We start from the raw sequence: 12269 nt of genomic DNA, 5'->3' as shown, positions 1-12269 counted from the left end.
TAGATGGTGGTAGATATTATAGAAGCCTGATTCTTTTAGCACATGCTATGTTAACTGCCTCATCGTCTTATCAGCATATGTACATGCATACTGCCACAGGAACACAATTACTGTAAACAATGCTTTCTCCTTTGCTGTTGAGTAGGAAATAAAAAAAAATAAGATAATAAAAAGTATATTAGAAAGAGGCAGGCAAACTGCTGCTCAGAATAATGTTCGCATACAACCTGTGCATATGCTGCACGACCTGCTCAAACAGTGTTTATAGCACTGGGTGCTCAGGGAAGGAGCACTGACATGCCTTCTCTGCAGCCTTAGAGTTCTGCAAACTGGTGGAGTTTTAGTCATAGAGGCTGTTTGAATTAATGTACATTCTGCAAGGATACAATCTTTGCAAAAATGTTAGCGGCAGAAACATGCCATAGCACGACTGCCTGACACGTAAAGAAGACCTGGCTGATGTCAACGTATCTGTTAACTCCAGCTCTCAGATCCCCTGTCATCGGGAGGAGAGAGCAGTGCATGCCCAGGTTAAACCATAGCAAGCATACAGACAGCAGTTCCACAGTTACTTGTGGAAGCAAATGTCGTCACATGTGTGAGCAAGAGAGATGTGTGGAGAAGGACGTGTGAATATGGTATTCCTTGTAGAGACATACATTGTGGGCAGCTCCGCTCATGACTATGCATCCACAGGACCTCATTCAATGTAAAGCAGAAGTGGCAGAAACCGAGTTTGCTCGAAGGGACAGACAGTATATAGGCCTCACCAGAGTAATTCTTCCTGCAGGTTTTTATGAAAATGTCTTCTCTTTCCTCCTTGTTCCTTATCTATTTTCTCATGGCAGGTACGATTTGCTTACTTTGTAAAGTCTGAACATGCAATGATAGGATATTGGAAAAGCTGAGTTAATACTTTGTGTGTAATTATTTCATACTGAACAAGAGAATACTATTATTCTTTATTGTCCTGCAGTAAGATAACCTTATACACAGCATTCAGAATATTGAAATGTATGTGAAGTATTAATTTGAGTGTATTGATATCTTTAAAAGTGTAATCTGATCCCAGGCATAACAGTTGTAGTGCCTATAAAATCTCCTGCAATCTCCCAGTACACTGGCATATGATTATTTTGCCATGCTTATTTTCTGATTTTTGTAAGTGGAAGAACACAGAATTATTTCCTTCAGTGTGCCTAATCCTCTCTGTAGAGCTGACTTTACTTTGAAATCATGACTGAAAAGTTAGTATGAGTGTACACTGCTGATTCAGAACTGGTTTGTGCAACTATTTTTTTTCCTCCTGCATTGGAGAGATATCTACAGAGACATAACAAGAGGTTTACTGACTGATTTAATACTTCCTGCATGCTCCAACTGATGAGAAAAAAGCTACCCTTTTTGCTAGAAGAGCTTTAAACTCCTTGTAGAAAGTCCCCACATGCTATAATCCATTGCAGAGTAGTGACAAAATTTAACAAAGATCACTCAAGGTGAATTTCAGTATCAGAAGCAATTGTTGCTGTCCCACCACACCATGAGGTTAAGTATTTTCAGAGCAGTGAATCTAAGGTTTGCTCCCTCCTCCCTGTTTTGGGACACCTAAGCCATAGCAGCCTAGCTTTTGCATCCTACTGAAGCCAGAAGGAAGCAATGGTACTTAGAAATTTCTATTTAAATGCCCAAACAAGTAACTAAAGCCCAAAGTTTCAAATCTGACTTCCAGAAACTAGGCACCTCAATTAAATACCTACTAGACACATTCAGATACCTATATGCTCAGCTGGGAGCCCAGGGCCAAAACTCTCTGACCAATCAGCTTATTTAGCCGTATAGCCATAAACTTACATACCAGACCCCAGGCTTTACTCTTCTGCTTAAGAAGGTGTCCCTTGGGGCACAGCTGCACAAGCGTTTTAGCTAGGATTGCTTGAGTGGCTGAAATGAATCTGTGAATCTTCACCTGCTGACCTGCTTTGGTTCACATGGCAGAACAGAGTTGGAGCATGCAAACGGGATCTCTCTTGGAAGAAACCAAGGCAGAAGATGTACTTTAAGGGACCGCTTAATGCTTTCCAGCTGCTGTTGGGCATTCAGTTCATGGGACCACACTTGAGGTACGTACAGTACAATTGTTTGCTGATTAAGAATAAATAGGCAAGTCTTGGCAATAACAGAAGAGAGACGTTGGCCTACTTTTCACAGAGGAGATTTTAGTGTAATATACATACCAATTTGTTTTAAATAATTGCATGCTCTTGAATTAACAGGGCTAAAAATCTGCTTTGGCAGCAGCTTGCTGAACTTAATTGTTTCTGAGGCAAGAACAATGAATGGGACTATTTCTAGAAGTGGTTGCCAAAGATTTTTTTAATTTTTTTTTCAGTTGTAGACCAGCACTGCCCAACTGGCAGCATTGGGACAGCTTTGCCTGGCCCATTGCCTTTGTGCCTGGGGAGCAGGTGGCTCCGTGGGCCACGCATGACGATCCTGCCCCACTGCCATGCACCCCACAGGACAGCCGGGGCACTGTGTGGGTCATGTGCTGCTCAAAGCAGGGGCCATTCCCAACGAGGAATCTGTCTTCTTCAGTTGTCACTTATTGCGCGACTGGACCTTCTTCCTAGGTACAGTGATACGCAGTACTGGCAGATGATTTACATATGACATAAGGATGAGTAGGACTGTACCTCAAGAGAAAATATTACCTCGAGATCTGAATCACTGGAGTAAATTGTTACAAGGTGGCAAAACATTTTTTTTAATATAGATAAGCGCAAGGTGATGCATCTTCTTGCATGGTAGGAGATGATAGCTCCCGAATGGGAGGCTATGAAATCTCACACCAGTGCCAATATCTATTGCTATTGTAATTTTTCTATGCTCTTTACTCTAGGCTGTTTTTCTGTATGTAAGAGTTAAAGCATAAAAAAAATGCATACTGTCATTATAGATGGTTTCATGCTGTTGAAGGCATGTTTATGGGAAGTGAGCAATAAAGTGCAAGCTAGTTGGATGCAGTTAAAAGCAGAAGGATGGTAAAGCACTTCACTTTTTCCAAAGGATCAGTTGTATCCCTCACTGATACAGATGTTCTCTATCTTCCATGCTGCCCTGTTTCTGTAGTGCTATTGAAGCCCTTCAAATGCACTGCTGAAGAAGAAAACAAGTGCTGCATGGTTTGTACTAAATGACTGTTATTGGGACGCTACTGCTCCTGGAGTGCTGCAGAGGAAGGATGGATGGGCTGTGCTCGGCCTGTGCTGTTTGAGGTGGGAACTGCTCACCCCACCGGCGCCAGGCTCAGCCTCACGTCGGTCATCGCTTCACCGAGTCGGACTGAATCGCATGAGTTTAAAAACAGGTGCTTGGTTGCGCTTTGGGGCCATAGGTAATAGAAGCATGCTCTCTGCCTATTAAAAGTGATGACGAAAATTGTTCCAGGTCTCTCTAAACACCTGGCTAGCAAGTGTAATTTAAAGCAAAAGTAGACTGCGTGGCTCTCTGGAAAGAAGCATTTTCCAATCCAGAATCCAGTTTCTTGATTTAAATAAATTTTTTGAAGTGCTGTTTGTTCGCTTTTATAATATCTAAAATAGCTTTCAAGTGCATAGCCATTCTGCATGGCCTGTAACATATGAAAATACTGTTTAACTGGGAAAAATGTCATGTTTTTATCCCTAGGCTAAGGTATCTTTTGAGTTTTATAAGGTTTTCTTCGCTTCAAGGCATGTGCAATACGTAAAAAGATTTCTAATTTAGAGCTAAGTCCTGAGAAGCACTAGAGGAGCTGGGTGGCTAAATTAAATAAATAGATAAATAATGCTAGCAATGAATCCTGAGAGTTGTACTCGAAAATAATTCAGACATATTTTCAGAAGAGACACTATGCATTTACCTAAACAGAGTACACATATCCTCATGGTGTATATACGAAAAAGCCTTTAGCATCGCTGCGTATATACACGGGAAGGAGATGCAGAGTGATTAAAATCTGACACTGTACAAATAGGGTTGTGTTTTGTCTCTGTGTGCTCTGCTCCATCTTTTGTCAGAAGATAAATTACCACTGGGACAGTGCCGCAGAATGGAATTCCCTGGCTTGCCACTTTCTGCAAGCTCGCCCGTTTTAGTAGAAAAAACAAATCAACAAACAAACTTGATATTGTGCTATGAAGGTCTGGCTGTGTTAAACACTTCCAATGTGGCAGGTCACTTAGTGGAAAAACAACAGCCATGCTCTGAAAACTATACAAAGGGTTTCTGAACTCTTGTACCTCCTCAATCCCTACCTCTCCCATGGGGCCTGGGCTGCATTTTCAAAGAAATAGTTGCCTTGTGCTGTGCTTCTCAATAATTGTCTATTCACTGGTATCAAGGGCTCATGGCTTGGCATCTGAGGTGCAAGACCTGATGAGGCAGCACTGAATTTATTCATGCAAAAAGGGAGCGAGTTCTGCAAGAGCTTGTCTTGCAAAGCAGTTAAAAGGCAACATAGCGTGGTGCTTTTCAAAGCAATGTTATAGTTTTGGCATCCTGATTATTCTGTATCTAACCAGTGAGAAACACATGCTGCTCTGTACTGGGTTTGACAGAGGAGCCAAGTGTTGCTTTACCTCCTCTGAGTGTGGGAGCAGTAGAAAATGCTTTTTGAGGAAGCACAACTGGAGAGATATGGCTGAGTGGAAGGCATCAGGTGTGGAAACGGTCACTGGAGTCTGGCAGCAAGAGGAGCTGTCCTGTGCCTACTATTGTAGCACTGAACCCCTCATATGGAGCTCCTCACTGAATTTTTGAACCTGCTGGCCACAGGACCAGAGCTCTTGAAAATACCTAAGCCCTACAATATCTGTAAAGGCTGGTGACTGGATAGATCAGAGCAACTCGGGGCCCTAACTGATGCCAAGCCTGAGACGTGGCTCGTGACTTATTACGGACTCCAGAAAATCCTCTTTGAAGAAAGAATTGCTAAATGCTTCAGCCGTAGGAACAGAGTCAGGCAGCATGCACAATGGGCCGTGAAGATACACGTCCAGAAGACACCAGGCTCCAGAGCTCGTGGACGTTGCAGCAGCTCTGCTGCGTTACCTAAGTTACAGGTGATCATCTTGCGTGGAACTGCAGGCTAATACGATGCTTTGTTTATAAAGTAAACATTTGATTGGCCTTGCCGTACCTTCATCTGAATTACTAATACCTTACTGTGGTGTGTCCTCTAAAGAAAATTGCAGCGTTAATTATGATAATAAGGCCATGCAGGCTGGATTCAGGAGGACCCTGTGGAGAAGATGCTGGGGCACGCTCTGCTCCCAGAAGTGCTGACGTTGCTGCTCAAGCCTCGGCTGGTCAAGGACGTTTTTCAAGAACTGGTTCCCCACCTCCCGTGCCTGCATTTCTCCCCCTTACGCCCACATCCTGCACGGCTGCCTCTGCAGAGCCCTCAGCTGCAATGTACCTGAGCAGCTTTCTCATGCAGGAGCTGCTCCAGGCTTTCCTGGGGGCCTGCCTATAAGGTTTGGCTACCCTCTTTATGTTTCTGCAGTGCCTCTTTGACAGGGGCTGACGTAAAAGCAGGACAAGGCAGCAAATATGTCACTGGCTGTCGCTCTCTGAGATGCCCAAGGTGCAGTGGCCGCAGCGGTGTTTTGGCACCGGGGATCCCAAGGTGGCCAAGCCACCCAGCCCCCCCACTCTCTCTCCTGCCCTGGGGGACGGGGCTTCCTCCCTGCCCCAACCTCAGAGAGCATCCCATCACCCAGCTGATTCATCTACACCGAGACAACCACTGATCTACTGAATGCATAACATGGACAGGTTCCTCATGATTGTCTGAAGCAATGGAGAAAATCAGGAGACTAGTGGAAAGCTTGAGGAGCTGCAGTTCTTTCCACAAGCTGGAGATAAAACTACTTTTTTTAGTAAGCGTACAAGGTGGCAGCCACCTGATTCAGCTTTCACAGTAATATTCTCATCTACCACAGGCATATTGTTTACTGAAATGAAAACCAAATATAGCCCACAATTGAGGTTACCAAATACACTTATTTAAAGCCTTTCAGAGCAACAGCACATCAGCTGGTAGAGGCTGCTACTAGAAACTAAGGCTTCTTTGTTTCTTAGCAGCAGATGATTTCCTCTCCTAGGGCAATTATGTAGCCTAATTGCCTGTAATAATCATCCCTGCTGAAAGTGTACTAATGCCAGCCCTTCTCGTTTTTGCAGAGAGTGTCTCATTACCAACTTTCTGCTTCCAAGTACCAGAGATGGGCTCCACACATTTGGAAAACACAAGTAATATTGAAGAACGTAGGATTTTACTGTCTGAAGCCTTTTGATGATGCTGTTGTTGGTGCCTAAGCTATTATTAAAAATATCATTTAAAAAGGGGAAAAAAGATAACCTTATTTCTGAAATGTGATCTATTCCTAAAAGATTCATTGACCTTCCAGTTACTTACACTTATTTGGTGTGTATTTTTATTTTTTAAGAGTTCTTCATATTTATTCTTTTTCTAAGGTATCAGTTAGTTGTACCGAAGCTAGATTCCATTGTGCTGCATTGCAACAATTTTTAGAAGTAAATTGGAAAAATCACAAAAAAGTCATAGGTTGTACTGTACATTGACAGGATCGATTAGGTAATATTACACATTTGTTGCCACTGAGTTTTGTGTTTTCATTTAGATATTACCGATGTTTTCTTCCTAGCAGATGATGTAGCAACACATTGTTATTCAAAAATATGTTTTATGTAGTTCACTTATGTGAATAATGGGCAGATGTCTAGTAAAGAGTACCAGAAAAGGGCAAGCACACAGGGATCCGTCTTGTATCTGATACTCTTAAGAAACTTGCAGCCCTGGGACTTTCTGTACCTAGCACTGTGGCACCAATATATATTTTCAAGACGTCCTGCTTAGAGGCCAAATATCTAAAATTCAGATACTGGCAGTGGGTACATAGCAAGTGCACAGGCATATCGAAAGCATAACAAAAAGCTCCCTGAGGCATGACTGTACCCTCAGAAATACAGAAAAACAGAGTTCCCAGAAGTTTAGAGAAGTATATAAAGATGTCTGAGAAGGGGATTGTTCAGATCCCTGCAATCTGCTTCCATAGAGCCTCTCTTCATTACAAAAATGGAAAGGGAAGCTACGTATTCTGATTGCTTTTAAAGGCAGAGATACCATTGCAAGGGTCCACTGATCACCCCTACGAGTATGCCTTTTTCGTGAGGATGGGTAGTGCAAGCCTTCACTGTTAATTTTGTCTGGAAGGAACGCCTTTTGCTCTGATTAAGCCATATTTTAGAACTCTGGGAGGGCTGTACTACTTACTAAGGAAAAATGATTGCAGTTCAATGTATGCGTTTGACAATCGTACTTTGATAATTATTTAATGCCAGTTGTTGCCACTGAAGTAAAAAAAGGTGAACATAACAGCCTCATTACTGCTAAAGATAAGTAATAGGGTTCAATGGTATCTGATTAACGCAGGAACACTTTGTTGTAACCTAAAATACAGGAAAAGAGACAAATTAACCTTATTTGGAGGAACATCTCCCATGAAAGTAGAAATTATAACCAGTGATTCTTCACAGACACTGGAAGCAAAGTTTATTGTGTGGGTCAGAAAGAATCACAGAATCATTTAGGTTGCAAAAGACCCTTAAGACCATTGAGTCCAGCTGTTAACCTAACACCACCAAGCCCACCACTAAACCTCACGGTATGATTGGGCAGGGAGAGCTCTCTCCTAAAAGCTATATAGCATGATCAGGATGTGGGCGTGTCCAGAGAAGAGGTATAAAGTCCTTGCAATTAGAAAATCGAACAGAAATAGGACATGTTTGTTCTTGAGGGGGCAATATTTAATTCTCTTCCTGTGAAAGTGCTCCCCTGTGCCTTCCTTTATGTCCGATACAGTGACATGCCAGTCCAGGTGCTGTCCAGTGTCACCTAATTTCATTGACTGGAGGCTTGTTCTAAATTATACTGTGCTTAGCTTTACTAGGAAGCTGTAAACATTGGGCCAAACTGCCTCAGTGTTAGCTCTCTCCAATTCAATGGGATGAGATGAGAGCTAAATTTAGCATCTGTCTCCCTTGGGAGGCTGCATGAATGTTGCAGAGTCCTGGGAGGTTTACCCCATCCTTGACTTTCCCTGCCATTTGCACGATGAAGAGAATTGTGATCTCCAGACTGCTTTATAAGCATCATGCCAGTGCAGTTCATATTGCTGAAGGATCTGGAACACGCAGTACCTATGCTTAGCTGGATACCCTTTTGCCAGGTGTGGGCATGGTGTAGACAAGATACGTCCCTCTTCATCAGGTAGGTTAAAAAATGTCATGATATATTACCTTATGGTTTAGTTGTCTTCAGTTTTACTTAGCTTCTGCTCCTCCTGGGAACTGTTTCTGTGTTTACTTTTGCTATGTACTTTTAATTAGAGACAACACGAAGGTCTTAGTGTTGAAATATTATGGAAGCGTTGTGTGAAGCTTGCTTCAAAAAAACAATGCAGAGCAAGAAAGCCCACCTTCATTGGCACTCGCTGATTTTTCTACACAATGTGTGAAATAGCAAATAGGGAAGTGGGTTTCTGATTCTACAACTGGACCCGTAACACACCCTTTTGTAGGAAAAGGAGCACAACTCTTCCAAGACTTATGTTTTGACTTTCTACCTTAATGAAGGATGCACCGTGCGCTCTCACATTTTTTCGAGCATGCGTGGGGGGCTGAAACTCAGCATGGCACCGGCGCTGGGTACTCCACATTCCTGCACGGTTACCTCAGCTGCTGTCCTTTCTCCCTCTCCGATCAGCCAGGACGATTAGCCAACAAGTGTATCTATCTGGTAAGCACGTGGGTTGTTGCTCCAACTATGCACGCTCTCCCACACACACGGTCATGCAGGCTGAAAAAGACAAAGGCATGCTTTGCTGGCATGGCAGTAACTCAGCCAAAATTAAAACAGAAGCAGGGAAGAGACACAAAACTGAAAGGTAACCATTGCCTATGTGAGCGCAGCTCTCAATTTTCTTTAAAGAGCTTGCAAGCTCTTTGACAGATGTGACCCCTGCAAGATTCGCTACTACTAAACCAAGAGTTGAGTTTGGGAAGCTCTGTACCTATATGCTCAGGGTCTGCTTACCCTTCACAAAAGAGGAGTCTCGTGCCGGCCTGCCCTGTGCTCTGCACGCAGGGCAAGGTCCGAGGGCTAAGGATGAGTGCAGGCTGCGATGGGTGCCCGACAGCCGGGGCGAGCCGCTCGTCTGCCAGGTGATGCTCTGTTGTTTAGATCTCTTTAAATTGGGGCACGCTGGAAAGGCTAGCAGAGTTTATTATTATTGTTTGTCCCCTACCCAGAATCTGGCCCTTGTGTTACTTATTAGCTGTGTACAGAAGGGTGTTTTACCCACACAGAAAGGACTTTGTTCTCCAAAGGTTTTACAAGCCCTAGCAAGGGGGCAATGTCCTGGCAAGTCTTAGTAAAATGTAGATAATTTTAATTCCAACATTGTGTTTTGCTAAGGATATTTCTGTAATTTTTTTTCCTATGAAAACATATGGATACGATATGTTTCTGCAGTGCCTTGGAAGAGAACTGTAGTGAATGACACTTGTATCTGGCTTGCCCAAAGCATGTGGACAGAGTGAAGAGAGCTTCTGCCCCAGGTTGACTTTGGCTTTCCGAGCATTCCTGAGAAATCCCTGGGTCACTGCAACTTTTTCTGCAGAAACAGAGTTCTGCGGGCCAAAACCACTGGCCATATTCTCTTTAGGCTAAGCTGAAGCCAAAGGCAAGGTGACCTTTCTTACAAAACTGACTGCTTAGTCGATATTGCCTGCAGGTCAAGGTCTGGAGCTCACTGTAATTTTTCCATCTCTGGGTTTGAAGTTTTGCATCAGCTAAACCAGAGACAGCATTTCAGAGCAAAAACATACTTTCAGAACCTGATACCCTTCAGTGACTACAGTCTGTGAAAAAGAATTAAAACCTTTGCCTTAAAGAAGAGCATGGTGGGTCTGCAGTTAGTTTAAGGATGGACCTGGTTCGTTAAATATTTCATCTGAAGGAAGGAGAAATGACTAAAATAACTTCTTCGTGTTCTGTTTTTTGACATGTTGAGGTGCATGACATCTGAAGGTTTTCAACTACTTCGTGGAGGGGAAAATAAAGCTTTTGGGTGTAGTTAGAAATTAATTTTGTTTATGGGTTCATTTCACCTTGAACGAAAAGCTAAATTTAATCCTGAATGCTTGTCCCTAACATTGCAGACCTATATTATCTATAATATTTCTTAAAAATTTTGTTGTAAAACTAAATTGAAATCATAAGAGGTCAGCTAAAGAGAAACTAGTTGCTGAAAAATGAGAGATGATAAAGTTAACTGTGCAACACTGAAGGAAATCAGCCAACAGAAAAGCACTTCTCTCGGGATGCTGTGCCTCAAAGGAAAGAAGAGCTGTGAACAATTAATTTGCATTTTCCTAGGGACAACTTTTAAAGGATGATTTTAATTCTGTGCGTAGGGAAAATCCTCAGAGAATATGAAGTCCATTTATAAAATTGACAACAAATATTTTCTAGGAATTGTTTAATAGTGAAAAATGCATAAACAATAAAACCACTAACACTGAAAGTCAAAAGCATTGTGAACTTACCAGAAATGGGTCCAAAAACATTCACTTGGGGAAAAAACGGGATTCTTAGGAAAAGACTCCATAAAGCATTTCCTGTAAGTGAGAAAAGTAAATTTGTCATGCAAAAATTCCCCTCTCCTTTGCCTTCGAAAGAAGGGCTGGTCCACAGTTACTACGTATTGAAATGAGCTACAAAGCCAATGGGATAAGCATAGCTGGTCTGATTTCCACCATCCAAGGATTTGGCCATTTGTCCTGGTCTTGACGAAGTGCAGGAAGCTGGGACAAGAGCCTCCTGACTGAGACTGAGGATGGACTGCTGAGGATTGGTCTTTACCCACGAGCGCAGCACTGCTGCTCAGGGTCTCTTCAGCAGGCTGGAGCTAATGGGAACCCCCTGATGGCAATAAATGTTAAATCTGTCATTTAGGACGGAATAATCCCATGTAGCAATACAGGCTGGGGACTGCCTGGCCAAATCAGTGTCTGTGCAGAAAAGGTGGCGAGGGTCCTGGTGGCCAGTATATTGAGCGTGCCAGTCAGAAAGCAAAATATGCCCCAGTCTGCATTGAGGGACGTGATTTTCTTCTTGCTCAGCACTGGTGAGGCTGTAACTGATACTGATAGCTTGGAAAGATACTGATAGCTTGGAGTGAGTCTGGGCATTGAGGGGGCTGGAGAGCTTGATCTATCACTGTCGTCAACTCCCTCACGGGTGGCTGTAGTAAAGATGGGGACCAAGCTCTGCTGGGCCTTGCGCAGCAAGAGGATGAGAGGCAAACTGCCACGAATTTCAGCAAGGGAAATTGGAACAAGATATAAAGAAAAACAGCTTTTTCCTGAAGAGGTTGAAAACTGGGGCAGGCTGGCATGCCCATCCCAGGTGATACTCAAAGCTTGATAGAAACCGGTCCTGGTCTCACTTTGGAGGTAGTTATCTCTGTTTTGAGCAGGAGGGTGTACTGGATCGTTTCCAGCCATCTTTTCCAACCTAAATGATCTCGTGATTCCTTTCTGTTCAGTGGGTGCTCTTAGGCTGTGCTTTTTTCTGGGCCCCGATCTTCAAGGGAGAATAAGCTGCCTGACCGCCGCTTAGAAGGGATGAAGGAAGAAAGCATTGTCAGATCACATCCTCCTTTACCCATCTCCTGGGCTGCCATGAGTAAATTCACCCTTTTGCACCTTAGCTCCCACCTGGTCTGTAAAGACAGATTTAAGGCCAGAGAAACACGAGCCAGTCCGCAGTGTCCCTAAGCATGTTAAGGTGAGCCTGCTGATAGGAGTGGCTGGAGGGTGACCGGAGAGCGTTTCTGGCGAGGACCCTGCAGCAATGGGCGAGAGCCCTCCGCCCCTGTCCTGCCTCCCGCCACAGCCCACGCGTGGGAGCACGTGTGCGACAGCCCTCAAAAGCCATTTATGCTCTCAGTGTTTCCACCTGCTTAAAGATATTGTCTTGGCCTTGTGTGAGACCCGTCTTCACTCGACACCGGTCAGGGCTTTCTCCTCCCTGCCTCACCATTGTCCCCTGATGCTGGCTCCTGCCAACACTTGCCTGGCTCCAGGACCCACGTTGCTTGGCAGAGCCCCCTGCAAATGCAGACACACCACTTTGGCAA

Source organism: Tauraco erythrolophus, chromosome Z, assembly GCF_009769465.1.
Source record: "Tauraco erythrolophus isolate bTauEry1 chromosome Z, bTauEry1.pri, whole genome shotgun sequence".
NCBI classification, from domain to species: domain Eukaryota; kingdom Metazoa; phylum Chordata; class Aves; order Musophagiformes; family Musophagidae; genus Tauraco; species Tauraco erythrolophus.
This window is presented reverse-complemented; position numbering follows the sequence as displayed.